Below are 20,314 nucleotides of genomic sequence, written 5' to 3' on the forward strand. Positions count from 1 at the left end.
TCTTGGCCTGTTCCCCCAGGGCAACGTTTGCCATTCTTGCTTTTCTAGTGTTAATGAGTTTGCATCAGCATTTCTCCCCATTATGTGTTGTCAGGTAGCTCCTGTGAATGATGTGTGGGGGAATATTTGGGGCGAGGCCTTGTTCAAAGCATAGTTTTTATTTATTCATGTTGTGGTATCTGCTGAGGGGCATTCCAGAATTCCACATTCCTAGCTTGATTAAAACTGCAAGAAGTTTTTCATTTGGGGAAGTTGTCTCTCTGGTTGCTTGAGGCTTAGCATATCAAAAAGGATAATGGGCTGGGCGCCCTGGCTCACTTGGTTAATCCTCCTCCTGCTGTGCCGGAATCCCATATGGGGTCCAGGTTCTAGTCTCAGCTGTTCCTCTTCCAGTCCAGCTCTCTGCTGTGGCCCAGGAGGGCCCAAGTGCTTAGGTGCCTGCACCTGCATGGGAGACCAGGAAGAAGCACCTGGCTCCTGGCTTTGGATCGGCGTAGCTCCGGCCGTAGTGGCCATTTGGGGAGTGAACCAACAGAAGGAAGACCTTTCTCTCTGTCTCTCTCTCACTGTCTAATTCTAGCTGTCAAATAAAAAAAAGGATAGTGACTTAAATGTAAAAAAAAAAAAAAAGCACAATGTTTTATTATGTGTTTGATTATGTATGTATACATATAATGCCAATAGATAGATAACATTTGATAGAAGATACATAGATAGCTCTGTCAAAAAAAAAAGACCTAAATGAAAGATCTCTGCGAGTGAGATCCCAGTGGAAAGAACTGGGCCATCAAAGAAGGAGGTACCTTTCTCTGAAGGGAGGAGAGAACTTCCACTTTGACTATGACCCTGTCGGAATAAGATCAAAGTCAGCGGACTCAAAAGGCTTCCATAGCCTTGGAAACTCATGACTAGAGCCTAGGGAGATTACTGACGCCATGAACAGGAGTGTCAAATTGTTAAGTCAGCAACAGGAGTTACAGTGTACTTTTGTCTCATGTGGGATCTGTCCTTAATGTGTTGTCTAATGTGAAGTAATGCTATAACTAGTAGTGAAACAGTATTTTACACTTTGTGTTTCTGTGTGGGTGCAAACTGATGAAATCCTTACTTAGTATATACTGAATCGATCTTCTGTATATAAAGATAATTGAAAATGAAAAAAAAAAAAACTTGGTTTTTAAATTGGAAATTGCATAGAAAATTAATCAATTTTTAAAAAATATCATGTAGGATCTCTGTCCTTAATGTGCTGTACATTGTGATTTAATGCTATAACTAGTACTCAAACAGTATTTTTCACTTTGTGTTACTATGTGGGGGCAAACTGTTGAAATCTTTACTTAATATATACTAAACTGATCTTCTGTATATAAAGAGAATTGAAAATGAATCTTGATGTGAATGGAAGGGGAGAGGGAGCGGGAAAGGGGAGGGTTGCAGGTGGGAGGGAAGTTATGGGAGGGGGAAGCCATTGTAATCCATAAGCTGTACATTGGAAATTTATATTCATTAAATAAAAGTTTTTTTAAAAAAAAGATACATAGATAGAATGACCAGGAGCTTCTGTTGGTGTCAAATTCTGTTTGGGTTGTTTCCTGGATCTCTTTGGTTTGGGAAAAGAAGGAAATAAGCAAATATAAAAGCATAAAATTTATTTCACTTGATTAGAAGGGGTGTGAATATCCTTAAGAGAGAAGGAAACACTTTCCGACTACTAAATCCTTCCTGGACACATCTCTTTAGGAGGGAGCTGAAAGGATGGGATCAAAGCACCATGTTTCCTCCATAGGACAGCAATATAATTCCCCGTGGAAAACTAGTTCAGTCCATTCAAAAGCAGGATTCGCAAAGATACACCTATTCACAGTTCTGCTTTTATTTTATTTTATTTTATTTTTTATTTTTATTTTTATTTTTTGACAGGCAGAGTGGACAGTGAGAGAGAGAGACAGAGAGAAAGGTCTTCCTTTGCCGTTGGTTCACCCTCCAATGGCTGCCGCGGCCGTCGCACCGCGCTGATCCGATGGCAGGAGCCAGGTGCTTATCCTGGTCTCCCATGGGGTGCAGGGCCTAAGTACTTGGGCCATCCTCCACTGCACTCCCTGGCCACAGCAACAGTTCTGCTTTTAAAAATAGAAGTGTGTGGTTTTAAACTTTAAATCCAACATTTCTCTATGGTTTCATATCCACAGTTCTAGCCACCTATTTGCTGTAAGACTGGCCAGATTGCTAAATCTCTGTGTCTCTGTGTCTTCAGCCTTTTCAGTGGGGTTGACAGTGGCACTTGCTTCATCAAATTTATAGAACAATTAATCAGACTACCTTATGCAAACCGCTTAGCACAACTCCTTATTCAAGAACTGAAGAGTACTAACTATGGGTGTAGTAAGTAAGGCCACAGTTACGTGGAAAGAATTAAATGACTGGCTGCTATAGAATCAGGGCTGAAAATGTTCATGTGACTTCCAAGTATTTTAAGTTATTCTTAGGGGGGACATGACTCCTGCTGTGATGGGCAGACGGAAAGGTCTGAGCTGAATATGGGCTGAGCTTTTGCTCTTTCATCAGAGCCCAGATCAGTATCCTGCAGCAATCTAAGGGTCACCCAGCCCAAAGCCTACGACCTGCCTGGAAAAGCACCTTAATGCCCTCTTGAGATATCTTGAAAACACCAAAGGGTTATTCTGCCAAATGCCACTCAGAAAAATTTCTTAGATTTTTTTTTTTTTTTTAACCATCACTCTCACCAGAAAAAGCAGTGGCCTTCCTCTTCCTCAGTTTGAGCCAAGCTCTTCCAAGTTGGCCCTACTCTCTGTGTGCACCGAGGCAGCCGTGCTGGTTTCCTATTCACCAAACCGTCTGCCCTTTCTTGTCCAATTCGGTCAAGGCTTTGTAGATTCTTTTGAATTGGCTCTTTCTCCCACCTGTTACTCAACTTTACCCAACAAAATTCGAGTGAACAGAAGACCCAGGAACCTCGATGCCTCCATCAACATCCATCCCCACAGGGAGGTAGACGGTGAGGCTGAGACCATGGATCTTTTTTCCTGAAGCACATGTACTATTTACTTCCGAGGTCACCTCTGACCTTCCTCCTGCTATTTACTTCCTGGGTCACCTTCTCCAAAGCGAGACCTGAAATACAATATGAGTCGAAGACTTCCTATCAACCATTCATGTTTACAAAAGAACCATCTCATTAGAATTGCTTAATTGAAAAAGAGACTTAATGACAAAGACAGAAGCAATAAGAATTCTATGCTGCATACAGAAATGAGCAGGAGGGGAAATCACCCCAAATCATTGGCTTCGCCAGAGACCAACATCTCCCTTCTTTCCTGCTTGGAGCGAAGGAAGGCCAGCACAGAAGAAAATGACCCTAGTGTCATGTCACTTTCCGTGCACTTCACATGAAGCCCCATGGAGAGGTCACTCTGTCCTGCCATCAAAAGAGGGAAGTGATAAGCTGGCCTGGTCCGCGCCCGGCTTCCTGTCCGGCGGCTGCCAGCAGAGCTGCACACACCCTTCCTGTTGCCCTAGGTGCTCAAGAAGTTGAAGTTGAAAATATCTGAACCCTTAGAAATCCTGACGATATCCCCTGAGATGGCTATAAAGGGACACGCTGTGGTCTCTGTGATGCAGGAGGAGACACTGCTGTGGGCTTGCATCTCATCAGGGGAGGGAGATTTGGGGTTGGCTCCTTACTCCCATGACACCTGTGACAACTCCACATTCCTCTCTCTTTTTCCCTCTCTTTCTCTCTCCTCCCCTCATCTCTCAGGAACGGGTTTTCAATGGTTCAGTTCTTTTCCCCACTATCTTTATTAATTTATTTATTTGCATGCATTTTGTAAATACAACTTTAGGAACATGGTGATTCTTCCCACTGTACCCACCCTCCCACCCACACTCCCATCCCACTTCCCCTTCCCTCTCCAAACAACAGGAGTCACTGTGCACTAACTTCCCATGCAGGGCCTCTGTCCTCAGAGTTGCATTATGAGACTTACTAGTAAATCTTGATCTCAAAGAATTACCTCGTTTTAAAAAATAAAATGGAGGATATTCTTTTCCCCACTTTTACCTGGATGTGAGCAACCTTGACAGAGGCTGGCCTGAGTTAGCCTCCCTCTGCCTGTTTATCTCGGTGGCTGCAGTGATGAGGGGAAGTGTGTGGAAGCTACAGAAATTTGTCAAAGGACAGGTGGAAAGTTAAAAGCAATTCTGCAATCCCGTTGTGCGTTCAGGTTTTGACCACAGTAAATAGGGCCTGGGATGCTTCTGCTTTCCTTCCCCACAGGCAGCAAGCCAGAGAGAGATTTGTCTCAGTTCTGAGACAACAGAAAGGTCTTCCGGTGCAGATCCGAAGCCAGGAGCCAGGTGCTTCCTCCTGGTCTCCCATGCGGGTGCAGGGGCCCAAGCACTTGGCCATCCTCCACTGCCTTCCTGGGCCACAGCAGAAAGCTGGACTGGAAGAAGAGCAATTGGGTCTAGAACCCGGCGCCCACGTGGGATTAACCAAGTGAGCCAAGGTGCCGGCCCCCCTGTCTCACTTCTGCAGTATTCGTGGATTTACTAGTGGCTTCTGTCTTTATCATCATTGTTTCAACTTGAGCAAATCTACGGGGCTGACTTCAGATGGATGGATGGATGGATAGATGTGAGAGCACTCCAAAATGGGCAAAAATGGAATGAAAAAGATGTTTATTTTGGTGTGAAAAATTCTAAAATGTATGTGTAGATACTTAAAGTAACATACATGCAGATATTATAGACATTTTTGAAAATTATTTTTCCAAAAAATTTATTTATTAATCCAAGAAGTAGAGATGGGGGAGGGGAGATATCATTCATCTGCTTGTTCTTGCCCCAAATACTTGTAACAGCTGAAGCCAGGCCAGGCCAAAGCCAGGAGCCTGAAATTCACTCCAGGTCTCACACATGTGTGGCAGGGACCCAAATACTTCAACCATCATCTGCGTCCATGGGTCCATGGGTGCCCATCAGCAGGAAGGTAGATTAGAAGTGGAGCTGGAACTAGAACTAGATCCTCCCATGCTCAATGTGGTATCTCAAGCGGGGACCTAATGGCTAATACCAAATGTTCACTCCTTGTGCATAGATTGGGCATAATATTCAGTCTGTGAAGTTTTTTGAAGACTTTCATATGCATGATCTCACTTATCTTTTAATTCTGTTGTCCGTGAGCTTCTGAAGTAACCTCATACGTCAATGTTTTGTTGAAATGAGTCTGTCAGCCTTATCAGTCTCAAGGAGCACGGCTGTGAACCCAGAGGTGAGAGTGAGGCCACAGAGCAAAGAGGAATTGAGCAATTATGAAACACTTGAACTTCTTAGAAGCAAAGGATGCAACATCTTTCACGTCAGAAATTACTGAAGTGTGGGCAGAATTACAGCTACTGGTGAGCAGGACGGGTGCTTGCTTGGCTGTTTTTTAGAGCAGTCTGAAAGGGGTGAGCTGGTTTCCTGGGAGATAACGAGATGAAAATTGACAGCTGAGATGTAAGAGATGCTGTCAGATTTCAGGTTCCCCTCAGAGGAGCTCATCAGAAAGAACAGTAGACCCTGAACTCAGGTGGACATCAGAGCTCCTAATACATCTGTGAAAATCAGCAGGGTGGAGCCGGTGGTTGATGCCATGATCATGACGTAAGGAGATCAGACATCGCGAGAAGAGAAGATGACCAAGGAGGCACACTGCAGGAAGAGCAATACTTGCAGAGAAGCCAGTGAGGGAGTAGGAAAGGAGGGAGCTGGAGAGGCAGCAGAAAGTGGATGTGCCGTGCCCACTTCTGGTCCACAGGGGCCTCCCCACAGCACTAGCTTGGTGCCAGTCTCTTGTCAAGGCCATCAGCCCTTATCTCAGAACATTATGAACTCTGCCATCTCAGGTCCTCTTCTCTGACTCTGCATTCAAGCTGAACTTGAACAATGTTATTGATAAATTTGCATTACAAGGACATTCTAGCATACAACATAGAGAGGCATGTCTCATGGGGGCTAACAGAGTGGTGCCAAGCTCTCTTTTCCTATATTTTAAAAACACTTTGGAATTTTTAACAGAAAGTAGATGCATTTAAGGTGTATAATGTGATGTTTTAACACACATGGTGAATTGTGATCATATCTGTCTGCTCACAGTTTTTTGTGTGTGTTTGATGAGAACACATAGGTTCTACTCTCGTAGCAAACTTCAAACAATGCTATTAACTATAATTTCACTATAATCACCACGCTGCACATTTCATCTCTAGAGATTGCACATCCTACATGCCTGAAACTTTCTGCTCTTTGGCCAACAGCTCCTCATTTCCTTCACCCCACTCCTGATATCCGCTGTTTCACTCTCTGCTTTACCACATGCAAGCTATGTTCTCTATTTGCCACTGCCGAAGACTTACTGATGAGCCTGCATTCTGCCTCCTGGGTGCCCCTAAAAATCAAACCCCCACCTGGGGTTCTAGCATGGAAGTGACTTATGACGCGCACACCTTCTGCTTCTGCACCAGTCTTTCCACAGCAGATTTCCTCAAGTCAACCTTTACATCAACACTGCGGGATGGCTGCCATTGAACATGGCACCTTGCCATTTACTCACTCATAATTCTAAGCAGATGAGCTGGCCACCAGCAAGTGTGCAAGTGGAGTGGATAGGATCGTAAGCAATAGGCAACTTTTAAGATGGGCTGGTGCATTTTTTAAAAACATTTATTTACTTATTTGAAAGGTAGTGTTACAGAGAGGCAGAGACAGAGAGAGATAGAGAGGTCTTCTATTTGCTGGTTCACTCCCCAGATGGCCATAATGGCCAGAGTTGCAGCAATCCGAAGCCAGGAGCTTCCTCTGGGTCTCAAATGTGGGTGCAGGGGCCCAAGGACTTGGGCCATCCTCTACTGCATTCCTAGGCTATAGCAGGGAGCTGGATTGAAAGTGGAGCAGCATGGGATGATGCCATGGCTCACTTGGCTAATCCTACGCCTGTGGTGCCAGAATCCCATATGGGCACTGGGTTCTAGTCCCAGCTGCTCCTCTTCCAGTCCAGCTCTCTGCTGTGGCCTGGGAAGGTAGTGGAGGATGGCCCAGGTGATTGGGCACCTGCACCTGCATGGGAGACCAGGAGGAAGCACGTGGCTCCTGGCTTTGGATCAGCATAGCACCGGCTGTAGCGGCCTTTTGGGGGGTGAACCAATGAAAGGAAGACCTTTCTCTCTGTCTCTCTCTCTCATCTAATTCTACCTGTCAAATAAGTAAAATAAATAAATAAATAAATTTCAAAAAGAAAGTAAGTGGAGCAGCCAGGACTCGAACTGGCACCCATATGGGATGCCGGCACCTCTTGACCACAGCACCAACCAGGGCTGGTGCGTTTTAAAAATAGATTAATGGCAGAATAGATTTGAGAGACTAAAGATTCTTTTTATTTTATTTTATTTTTTATTTTTTGACAGGCAGAGTGGACAGTGAGAGAGAGAGACAGAGAGAAAGGTCTTCCTTTTCTGTTGGTTCACCCCCCAAATGGCTGCTGATCCGAAGCCAGGAGCTTCGGTGCTTCTCCTGGTCTCCCATGCGGGTGCAGGGCCCAAGCACTTGGGCCATCCTCCACTGCCCTCCCGGGCCACAGCAGAGAGCTGGACTGGAAGAGGAGCAACTGGGACAGAACTGGTGCCCTGACCGGGACTAGAACCCAGGGTGCCCGCACTGCAGGTGGGGGATTAGCCTATTGAGCCACGGCGCTGGCCTAAAGATTCTTGAAATAAGAAATAGAGACATTGAGATGTATGTTCAGTGTCTCATGGAACAGAGACAGGATGAGGAAAAATGCAGTGGTTTAATAATATTTCTGGGGCTGGCATTGTGGCATAGCAGGTTAAGCCACAGCCTGCAACACTGGTACCTATATGGGTGTTTGAGTCCCAGCTGCTCTGCTTCCAATTGGCTCCCTGCTAATGGCCTGAGAAAGGAGTGGAAGACGGCCCAAATGTTTGTGCCCCTGCCACCCACATGGGAGATCTGGAAGAAGGTCCTGGCTCCTGGCTCTTGGCTTTGGTCTGGCCAAGCCCCAGCCATTGTGGCCATCTGGAAAGTGAACCAGTAGATAGAAGATATTTCTCTCCCTTTTTCTCTGCCCCCTTCTCTGTCTGTCCCTATCTCTCTGGAACTCTGATTTTCAAATAAGTAAATGGATTTTTAAACAAATAATATTTCTTCGTAGACATTTTTTAGGTGGAAGGACAGTGTGAAAATAGAATCCTAGCAGTTGATAATGGCAGAACCCTGGTGCATGAGCTTCTTGTGCCTGCAGAATCTTAGATAAGGTTAGGGAAAAGAGTGGCTCAGGGCGAGAGTGGACAGTGGTTTTTCAAAAGCTGCAGACTGAGAAAGCTCTTGATGGGTTCTTGTTCAGGGATCACATGGTCACTGGTGACCTTAGCCAGAGTGGATCCTGTGAGATCTTGGGGGCAAAATTTGGCTACAGGAAGGGGAAGAGTGGACAGGGACTTCCTTTTCCAACAATATTGGCAGAGTGAATATCCTGAAAAACTGTCCTACAGCAAAGCACCTAAAAGTAGTTGATACAAAAAAGAAAAAAAAAAACACATTTTAATGTCATCCCACATTGGAAAACATCAGAGAAATCATGAGAGTCATCAGAGGCCAAGCGTTCTGTGAAGAAACAATTAGAGGGTTATGAGCATGGAAATCTTAATTCCTATGACTCAGAGCTTTAGTTTTGTTGCAGATAAACTTAGGTCTGCACTGGGAGGAGACCTGGGTGCAAGTTCTCAGATCTGTTGGGAATGACATTGTCATTGAGATTGTGTTAGAAAATGGTCACATTTTTAAAAAAGGTTTACTTATTTATTTATTTGAAAGTCAAGAGTTACATAGAGTTAGAAGGAGACAGAGAGAGAGAGGTCTTCCATCTGCTGGTTCATTCCCCAGATGGCCTCAATGGCCAGAGCTGTGCCGATCCGAAGCAGGAGCCAGGGGCTTCCTCTGGGTCTCCCATGTGGGTGCAGGGGCCTAAGGACTCGGACCACCTTCTACTGCTTTCCAGGCCATAGCAAAGAGCTGGATTGGAAGTGGAGTGTGGCTGAGACTTTAACCAGCACCCATATGGGATGCCAGCACTGCAGGCGACAGCTTTACCCACTACACCACAGCGCTGGCCCCAAAAGTTCACATTTTTAACAAAAGGATCTACTTTGAAGAAACGAAGTGTTGGCTTAGAAGACATAAAAGTCAGGACTCTTCCTCAAACAGCAATAAGTTCAGGTCTGTGATGATTAATTTTAGGTGTGAACTTGACTAAGAGATCCTCTTGTATGCTTTGACCTTTTTTTTTTTTTTTTAGAAAAAAAGATGTATTTATTTATTTGAAAGGCAGAGTTGAGGGAGAGAGAGAGAGAGAGAGAGAGAGAGAGATCTTCCATCTACTGGTTCACTTCCCAAATGGCTGTAACAGCCTTTACTAGGCCAATCTGAAGCCAGGAGCCAGGGGCTTCTTCTGCATCTCTCACACAGGTGCAGGGGTCCAAGGACTTGGGCCATCTTCCACTGCTTTCCCAGACCATAGCAGAGAGCTGGATTGGAAATAGAGCAACCAGGACTCGAACCAGCGCCCATATGGGATGCTGGCACTGTAGGTGGCAGCTTTACCTGCTACGCCACAGCGCCAGCCCCCTCATGTATATTTTCAAAGGTGATTCCAGAAGAGATGTGCTGAGTAAGGAAAGTTTATCCTCAGCATGGGCAGAGACCATGGTGTGGGCTGAAGGATCACATAGAACAAAACCACAGAAACAGAAAACGTCTCTTCTGAAGCTGCCACTCTCTTGCCCAGCCCTCGGACATCAGAACTCCACATTCTCCAGCCTTGGACTTGGGATCATGCACCATACATCTGTGGGTTCCCTGAGTGTGAGTCACACCAAGCCTGTCTCCCAGAGTGTGGGTTAGCAGGAAACTGGAATCCAGATATGAGACAGGATTCAAACCCAGGCACTCCAATATGGAGGCAGGTATCCCAAGACTGCTTCCTGCTAATGCATACCCGGGGAGGCAGCAGATGATGGCTCATGTAGTTGGGTTCCTGCCACCCTCATGGGAGACCTGGATTGAGTTCTTGGCTCTTGGGCATTTGAGAGTGAACCAACAGATGGGAATTCCTCTCTCTCTCTCTCTCTCTCTCTCTCTCTCTCACCCACTGTCCCTCCCTCCCTCCCTCTCACCCTTCCTCTCCCTGCTCTATCTTCTTGTCTCTCAAAACAATCCAGAGAGATACAAGACTACCTCCAAAGAAACATTCAGAATGACTGCTGACTTCCAATGACAGCACTGGAAACCAGAAAACTACAAGATAATGTTACACTGAGGACAAAAGTATTTACAGCCACATACCTAGAACTGTAAAGGAGTATAATGTCAACTTTCACATAAAAATCAAAGTACCAACGAATACCTCCTTCCTACAGGAGCTTCTAAGATATGTACTTTAGGAGTATGGAGAATGATTTGAGAAAATGTATTGAGTTCAAGAAGAAAAGTGAGCAAATAAAGTATTTAATGTGAGCAACTCTGAACAAATGTTAATTCTGAGAAGCAATAATAACACAGTTGAACTTGAGAGTATACTTGCTTTCAGTTACCATGTTACAGATGTCTGCAAATGTAGTGGCTTCATACAAGACATATTATCTCTTAGTTGCTATGGGATCCTACAGGATCCAAATGTAGCTCACTGGGTTTTCTGATGTGAGGTGACTGTGCCATAAGCATGGTTTAAGCAGGTGCCACTGGGAAGAATCCTCTGCCATGCTCCTCCAGGTTGCTAGCAGAATTCATTTCCTTGAATGTCTACAACTGGCCCAGACCGGCTTAGCTTTGAGGCTGCCTTTGCTTCCCATGGATACTCTCCCAGTGTCTCCTGAAAATCAGCAAGGACAGTCTCTATGCTTGCTGTGCAACTCCCGCCAGTCTCATAACCTAAATAACTCCCAGAATGACATTCCCTCACCTTCCCCCACCCCATAGGTTGAGCTAATCAAGAGAGGAACACCCCATTACCTTGCTATACTCCATCAGTTAGAAGCAAGGCCCAGATTCCACCCTCACTCACGTGGACAGAATTATGCAAGGGTGTTATGTGTGGGTCACTGGAGGGTGTGTTCATGACAGAGAGGTTGGAAAAACAAAAAACAAGATAGAATTAAAACAATAAGTCAGGAAGGATGCTGAAATTTAAAAGGCGCTGAAGTCCCATGGGAAGTGCAGATAGATACAGAGTAATTATAAACTGCTTAAGCATGAAGGAAAAATACAAAAGATAGTAGACATAAATCAAAATATATCTGGGATCTCAAATGAAAAGGCACAAACATCTTGAAAAAGAAAATACTTATCAAATAAAACAGACAGTAAGGTAAAAAGCATAATTTGGGGAGAGGACCATTATATAATGACAAAGTAACTAAAAGTATGCACTGACTTTAACAATTTGAAATTGTATTGAGTAAAAGCTAGCAGGAGAGGTTGCCAGTTTATAGTGGGTGATGCTGAGACTTATTCTTAGCAATTAATTGGTAAAATAGAAAAACACAGGGGCCGGCGCTGTGGCACACTGGGTTGATCCTTTGCCTGTGTTGCTGGCATCTCATGTGGGTGCAGGTTCTAATTCCAGTTGCTCCTCTTCCAATCCAGCTCTCTGCTGTGGCCTGGGAATGCACTAGAAGATGGCCCAAGTGCTTGGGCCCTGCACCCGCATGGGAGACCAGGAGGAAGCACCTGGCTCCTGCCTTTGGATCGGCATAGCTCTGGCCAATGCGGCCATTTGGGGAGTGAACCAACGGAAAGAAGACCTTTCTCTCTGTCTCTCTCACTGTCTGTAACTCTACCTGCCAAATTAAAAAAAAAAGAAAAAAAGAAAAAACAGGATAGAAAAGACTAAGAACTGAAGTGACGTACTTGAAGAAATTGTGGTATGGAGAACAGAGCAGGAAATAATTAGAGACAGCATGCTATTTTCAAACACAGATGGCACATCAACTGTATAAACATATACAAATAGCGTAATAAGCTATAAAGTTAGATTTAACAAACATGAAAAATTGATAAAATATGAGTCACATTCTCTGATCACATAAACTTAAGTTTGAAATCAGCACTAAAAAGATTACAAAAAGCTCAAATGTTTATAAATTTGAAAACACACTTCTAAATAACACATTAAAGATTAAAATAGATGTTGGAAATCTTCTGACATAAAATATATAAAAGTTCTGAGTATCAAAACATGTAGAGGGGCCAGTGCTGTGGCGTAGGGGGTAAAGCTATCGCCTGCAGTGCAGGCATCCCATCTGAGCACCAGTTTGAGTGCCGGCTGCTCCACTTCTGATCCAGCTCTCTGCTCTGGCCTGGGAAAGCAGTAGAAGATGGCTCAAATCCTTGGGCCCCTGTACCCATGTGGGAGATCCAAAAGAAGTTCTTGGCTCCTGGCTTTGGATCGGTGCAGCTCTGGCAGTTGCAGCCAGGTGGAGAGTGAACCAGGGGATGGAAGCCCTCTCTCTCTCTCTGCCTCTCCTTCTCTCGCTGTGTAACTCTTTCAAATAAATAAATAAATCTTAAAAAAAGAGAAAAAGTAGAATATAGATAAAATAGTTCACAAAAATAGAAAAGCTGAAAATCCATAAATCAAGCACATACCTCAATTTAAAAAAATATTGAAAAAACCCAGGAAGTATAAAAGATAAAAAAACAGAAATTAACAAAATAGACTATACAAATATAGTAAGGCGAATCAATAAAACCACGTCTCTTTGAAACAACAAATGATATCCAGATATCTATGACGAATTTGGTCAAGAAAAAAGGGGAAAGTGTCACAGTGTTGCCAAAGCAAAAGGAGACTGCTTCAAAAAAAAAAAAAAAAAAAAAAAAAAAAAAAAAAAAAAAGCAAAGACTAGGGAGCTAGCAATGTTATAGATTTTTCTTTAAGTTTTACTTGAGAGGCAGAGAGACAGATAGATAGGAAGTGAGCTCTCCCACCTGCTGGTTCATTCCCCCAATGCCTGCAACAGTCTGGGCTGGGCAGGGCTGAACCCGAGCACCAGGAACCCAATCTAGGCCTCCCCTGTAGGTGGCAGGAACTCAATTACTTGCGCCAAACCATGATCTGCATTGGTGGGAAGTGAGTCAAGATCCAGAGCCAGGAATCAAACCATGGTGGTACACCTGAATGAGACACAGGTGTCTTCATCAGTAGTCTACAATTTCACTCTCAAAATATTTATTAAAAAAAAAAAAACAAAAACAAAAACAAAAAAACTTCAGGAAGCCTAGTTCTTGAAAGTGTGAGAAATAATTGTAAAATCTCATAAAATTATCTCTTAGTTTTGCAGATGAAAGCCAATATTCATTCACATTAGACATAGCAAACTGAATAGAATGAAGAGAGGTGGTGAAAATAATTCACTTTAAAGAGAGGAGCGAAAGAAGGATGCTCACTACCATCACATAAAATCAACATAGAACTGTGGGTCACAGATAGCAGATGATAATGAGACTGAAAAACAGGTAAGGACAGAAAACAATAGCATTCTTACTGTTTTAGAAGGTGTGGTTGTATTTATAGAAAACCCCAAAAAGCTACAAATTATTTCAAATGAATGAAAGAGCCTAGCGGGGACAGAGCTGTGGCGCAGTGGGTTAAAGCTTTGGCCTGGAGCACTGGCATCCCATATGGGTGCCGATTCTAGTCCCAGCTGCTCCACTTGCAATCCAGCTCTCTGCTATGGCCTGGGAAAGCAGCAGAGGATGGCCCTGCACCCACGTGGGAGATCCAGAAGAAGCTTTTGGCTCCTGGCTTCAGATCAGCACAACTCTGGCCCTTGCAGTCATCTGGGGAGTGAACCAGTGGATAGAAGACCTTTCTCTCTCTGTCTCTCTGTCTCTCTCTCTCTCTGTAACTCTGTCTTTCAAATAAATAAAATAAATCTTAAAAAAAAAAAAAAGAACCTGGCTAAGTGACTATACAAAATATACACAAAAATTAACAAACAGAAAATATAATTTGTAGAAACAAAATTAGATGCTTAGGAATCAATTTAACAAGAGATGATCAATCGTTTTATGGGGAAATTTTTAGGTCTTGAAACCTTTTAAAAGATCTAAATTTATATATATATATATATAATTCAGAAATAAAAAGATCAACATTATAAATATCTTGGTTATCCTCAAATTGATAAACAAAAGTCAATTAAATGTCTTGTAATATCTGAGCTGGGTTTTCTTTGAAATTTGAAAGACTGAAGATTTCAATAGAAGAGGTAAAGAACAAGGAAATTAAAAAAAAATGAAATGTTGTAACCTACCATATCGAATACCATGGTTTCTTTGGGGGCAGAAATGGACTAACAGTGGATGTGAACAGCTAGCCTAGAATCAGAACAATTCTTACACAGAAACTTGTCATTTAATAAATGCAGCATTGCAGATCTATGAGCATAGCATGGATTATCAAATAGATGATGCTATGGGAATTTCATTTTTAGAAAATGAAAATGTCTACTTCTCATCACACACAAAAATCAGTTCTAGATGAATTAAAGAAATTTATGCAAAAATCAAAACTTAAAACATTTTAGACAGCAAAATAGGAAAATATACTTATGATCAGAGTGTAGGAAAGAGTTCTTCAATGAGAAAAAGGAAAAGAAAATCCTAAAGGCAATCAATTGGTGAACCTCTTTGAACATCAACACTTCTTTTTCACCAAAGACAACATCAAGATTGAGGGAGGAAATGGAGGTCCAGGTGGAAAGATGCATTTGCAATCCACCTCACTGTAAAACAGTTGATGTCCAGAAATTTGTAAATGACTATACTGAAAAATGTTTAATAGGAAAAAAAAGGCACAGAAGAGAAACCACAAAAGAACAGTTAAAACCTGAAAAAAAAGATACTCAACCTCAGCGCTACTCAGGAAAACAGAAACACACAGTGAAATAAAATTTTCCATCTTCATCCCAGATGTGCAGTTTTTTTCAGAGGACTAAGCATACCTTATGTGTGAATGACAATGTCCACCATAAGAGCATGTCTGCTGAGGCGCCGTGGCTCACTTGGTTAATCCTCTGCCTGTGGCGCCGCCATTCCATATGGGCACCTGGTTCTAGTCCCGGTTGCCTCTCTTCCAGTCCAGCTCTCTGCTGTGGCCCAAGTGCTTTGGTCCCTGCACCTGCATGGGAGACCGGGAGGAAGCACCTGGTTCCTGGCTTCGGATCAGTGCAATTCCAACCGTAGTGGCCATTTTGGGAGTGAAACAGCGGATGGAAGACCTCTCTGTCTCTCTCTCTCTCACTGTCTGTAACTCTACCTGTCAAATAAATAAATAAATAAATAAAGATAATAATAATAAAAGAGCATGTCTGCTTTGATGGGTGGGGGTAGCTATAGCCTGAAATAATAACTTTGGAGATCAATCTGTGAACCACGATTTCCACTTTCAGCCTACAGAAGTTTTCACATGTGGCACAAGGGGACGTGTTCAAGGTTGTTGACAGCAGCATTGCTAAACTATAAGAAATTGCTGCCAGTCAAATATTTTTAACCTACAAACATTGTCATTTATGTTGTTCATTGTAATAATGGCAATGAATCGAAACAACAGAGTCCATTTATAATAATGCTAATACATGATAAACCACAGCTACTCTGTTCATCAGTATTGCATAGAGAAAACTCACAAAGTTAATGTGAAGCAAAAATAGTAAACCAAACAAGCCACAGAAGAAAACTGACACTATGATAGGAATTATATAAAATCAAAACTTGGGAAAGTAGACGCTACGCTTACATAAATTACGAATAAACTGAAAGCAAGCAAAGATTGATAATTGCTTTTGTGGGGAGGGGAAGAGGCGCACAAATTCATTTTGAAGGCAGGGCAGCGGGTATGTTTTGATCACCATTTATATCTCACAGGTACATTGTTTTACAATCAGCAGCTGATCAAGCGCAGCTGGAAGGTGACGCTGAGACTAAGGGCGCCCATTGCTCCCTCTGCAGAGGCTTGGGTGCGAGAGGAAGAGAGGGGAGAGCAGTGGCTGGAATAGAAGAGCACCGGAAAAGCAGCTTAGAGAGACTCTCGGGCGAGTTCATTCGGACTGCTGGTGGAGCCCAGAGGCCTTCGACAAATCCCGAGACTCGGGAAGGAAGCGGTGCACCTGAGCACTTCCGGCGTGAGCTGCGTCTGGGAGAGGGCTGCCCTGGGAGCAGGCCAACTTCCCCTCAGGTGTTTCCACCCGGAACTAGCAAGCCAATCAGCTGCGGGCGTCAAGACGCTCCGTTCCCTCCCAGTGTGGGCGGCATCCAATCCAGAGGCGGCCCTGGGAGACCCGGAAGGTGGGGGCGGGGCAAATTCCCTCCCTCCTCTTAAGCGAGGCCTCTCCATCCGCTCGCTCCTGTTGGGAGTTCCTGGTTCCTGGGGCTCCAGTCCACAGGGCTCACCCCACTCCTGGGGCTGAGGCAGGGGCGTAAGGGACTCGGACAGAATTTGCACCGCTGGCTTTCCGCATTCTCCAGCCTCCCTGGTGGCAGAGCAGGGGAGCTCCTGGCATGCACGACACTGTGAGTCAATTCCTATAATCTCCCTTTGGATACCTATATGATGCTCGCTCGTACTCAGAAATCCTATGAGCTCAACCCACATATTGCACCTGTGCGTGCCGACCATGCATCTCAGGGATAAGAGCCAGGGTCCAGGCTGAGCGGAGGTTTGCATTGTCCTCAGCCGGGGCTCCGACAGGCACACCTGGGTGCTAGTGGGTGATTTCGGGAGCCGTGTGCTTTAGGCATCCTCCGGTCAAGCAGAGAACACGGGGAAAGTGGACGGATTGAGAGGAACATGTAGGCCTGCTGGTGGTCTCTATGTGGTTGCAGAACCGAGTGCTAAGAATAATAGGGAAGGCCCCGCTGGGAGCTTGAGAATTCCCAGCAGAAAACCCACGGGGACCTGATGAAGCCCACGTGTGGCCCTGGTGTGTGTGACACAGGGAGGCCTGATGATGCCCGTGGCCCTGCAATAAGAGATGAGATCAGGGAACTGAGAAGCACCTGTGTCGAATGTTGGCCCCGATCTGGAAATCGCGCAGGTGGATGGTATTAAAAGACAAACAGTCGGTGCCGTGGCTTAACAGGCTAATTTTCCACCTGCGGCGCCTGCACACCGGGTTCTCGTCCTGGTTGGGGCGCCGGATTCTATCCCGGTTGCCCCGCTTCCAGGCCAGCTCTCTGCTGTGGCCCGGAGTGCAGTGGAGGATGGCCCAAGTGCTTGGGCCCTGCACCCGCATGGGAGACCAGGAGGAAGCACCTGGCTTCTGGCTTCGAATCGGCGCAGCGCCGGCTGTAACGGCCATTTGGGGAGTGAACCAGTGGAAGGAAGACCTTTCTCTCTTTCTCTCACTGTCTATATCTCTGTCAAATTAAAAAAAAAAAAAAAACAACCTTTTTTTTCTACCTATCCTTCTACTCTCTCTTTAACCTTGCACGAGGCTCTCCTTGCAGCATCTAATGACAATGCATTCTGATCCTGGCAGGTACGGCTGTCATAGCACTAGAGTCCACTCTGCTCAGGGGCCAACGACACTCAGCACCTGGCATAGTGACAAGAATAAACAAGGCATCCATGTTGATTAAATAAATGGATGAAAGCAGTAGAGTGATAGCTACAAGTGGAGAGGACTGTGAAAGCAATGGAGTGTTAGGTGATCAGACTCTGTAACTGTTTTGAGGATCTGAGAAGGTGTTGGGCGAGGAATAGCATTTTAATCTGAAGTGCCAGGAAAAGTCATCAGGAAGACAGAGCACTATGGGAGGGGGAAGAAAACAAATTACAATTACTTTGGGGGGGGGGGGACGCTGAAGGGAAGAATGGTAATATTCCCTGCTGGTATATTCTGAAACAGAACTGTCTGTATACCTGCCATGATGTTTTTCATTGAAAACGTTAACTTCCCACACTGCAAGAATTGCAGGTGACAGAGTCAACAAGAAATTCTTGTTTCATAGTGTTGGGAATTAGAGTTCTATGAAATCGAGCTTACCACTGAAAGTAGGCTTTAAGAAATTTGGAAGCATGGGTGCTACCAAAGGAAGTTTGGAGCCGATGTTACCTCAAGTGGGGTCTTGGATAAAGTTTTATATGAAAGCTGGTGAAAAAGGGTGATATCATTGGTATGTATATTTGACAAAATCTATATACCATCTAATCTGTGGTATTCAACTTCTTTTGGATCTCAGAAACAGCTAAACAATATTAAGTCCTAAGTGGTGTTTGAATTTAAGTTTAATAGGTCCTTTGTTTAGAGAAACTATGAGATGAGGTTTTGGAGGTAGAAATCTTGCTCTTCATTCAATGGAAGTATTTCTCATTCAACAGTTGGTTCCAGACCTTGTAAGTAGGTCTGCCTAGAAGGTGTTCCTAAGGAGATGATAGATGGCAGTCTAACAGTGTATGTGACATGTGTGTGTAAACTGTAGGATGTCCTGGGAAGAGTTAGATACATTAACAGTGAACAGAATACACCCTGTTCTCTTAGCAAGGAAATTCATGACATTTTAGAAACAAATGGAACCCGGTATTTTGCCTCAATGTCCTGACATTTTTTCTATGAAAAAAAAAGGGGGGGGGATTTAAGGGAGATGACTGATCACTGACAGAGCTGGGACAGATCTGCCCTTCAGGCTTGTAGTTCCTGCCCTTCCTTGTCCTTTGCCTGTATTCCAAAACCCTATCCCTGATAGTAATATTTGATAGCTCCTGCAAATGATCTTTAAAAGTGATCTTTAAAAGTTGAGTCTGAGCTTTATGATAGAGGTATGGCACTCAAGAGAACTCACATGTGAAAGATCGAGTGTCACCTGGAAAAAGGTAGAGTAACAGGATCCAGAGCCAGGAATCATACTAGTTTATAAAGCTAGGCAGACACGTGGTGTTCATAAAATGAAATACACACTGATCCGTCCTTTCCCAAAAACAACCGCGAAGTTTGCATAGCAGAAGTTTGCATTGCAGTCCTATTCCAGTATTATAACCTGTTTAAGGGGTTGGACACCCAAACACTCGGCTCACAGTTTCACAGAATCAGAACACTAACTAGAGGGATGGGTTGAGTGGCTGGCTGTTTAAATGGTGCAACCAGCTGTCTTGGTCTGACTTCCCCTCATAGCCACAGAAACCCCAAGATTGCTTTCTTTCTCTCCTCCCGACCCAAATGAATGATTGGGAAGTAAAGTTGAGAGCAAAACTTCAGAATGTCAGACCCACTGACTGTTGGGGTTTAGGAGTATTTCATCTTGGTAGGCAATCAAAAAGATCTGACTGGGTATTTGGTTTTATTTGGGACCAACACTAGACTCCAAAACAGAACAAGGCATCAAGAAGTTTCACAGTTGCTCCAAATAAGTTTTGGCTTAAAGAGAAGTGTTTAAACCAGATATCAAAAAAAAGTGATTAAAATATGACATACAGTTATTTCTATTGCTGAATTTTGCAAAACTCAAAGTATCCAATTTTGATCTCTAGATATTATTTTTAGGGGCAGGAGTTGAGAGTAGTGGTTAAGCCAGTGTTTGGGGTGTTTGCATCTTAACGTGTCTGGGTTTGAGTCTAGGTTCCAATCCTGACTCAGCCTGCTGCCAGTGAGCACCTGGAGAGGCAGCAGGTGATGGATTAAGTAATTGGGTCCCTGCTCCCCATATGTGAGAACTGGGCTGAGTCTGGATTCCTGGATTTGGCATGGCCCAGTCCTTGCTGATCCAGGCCAGTGGGGAAAGAATCAGCAATGAGATCTCTCACTTGCTCTGTCACTATATCTTTCAAACAAATAAAAATTTCAAAAATAATTTTTTCTCTGCCTATCTTCTTCCAAGAAAGATGTGACGTAGTCACTTTTTTCAGCCAAAGGAAATTTCCAGTTGAATCTTTTACCCTCTTTGGGTCAAAGCTATATTCTCTTTTTCTCCTGCTTGAAAATAGTTTCACGTAATTTGACTCTGAGAAATTTGCCTGCAGGCTCCCATCCAGTAAGAGTCACTAAGATATTTCTTATGTACTAGCTGCCCTAATTTTAGAGCAAAATGTATATTATAGTTTTGGAACTATAAAAAGTATAAACTGATCTGGTGCTAGAACCATTCTCTAGGTGGTTTTACCTCAGTTCACTCATCAAACCTGTAAATAAAATGATTAGAAAACACTCAGAACATGTGGGATTGGGTGCTGAGTTCCTTG

This window comes from Lepus europaeus, chromosome 20, assembly GCF_033115175.1.
Source record: "Lepus europaeus isolate LE1 chromosome 20, mLepTim1.pri, whole genome shotgun sequence".
Taxonomy (NCBI): Eukaryota; Metazoa; Chordata; class Mammalia; order Lagomorpha; family Leporidae; genus Lepus; species Lepus europaeus.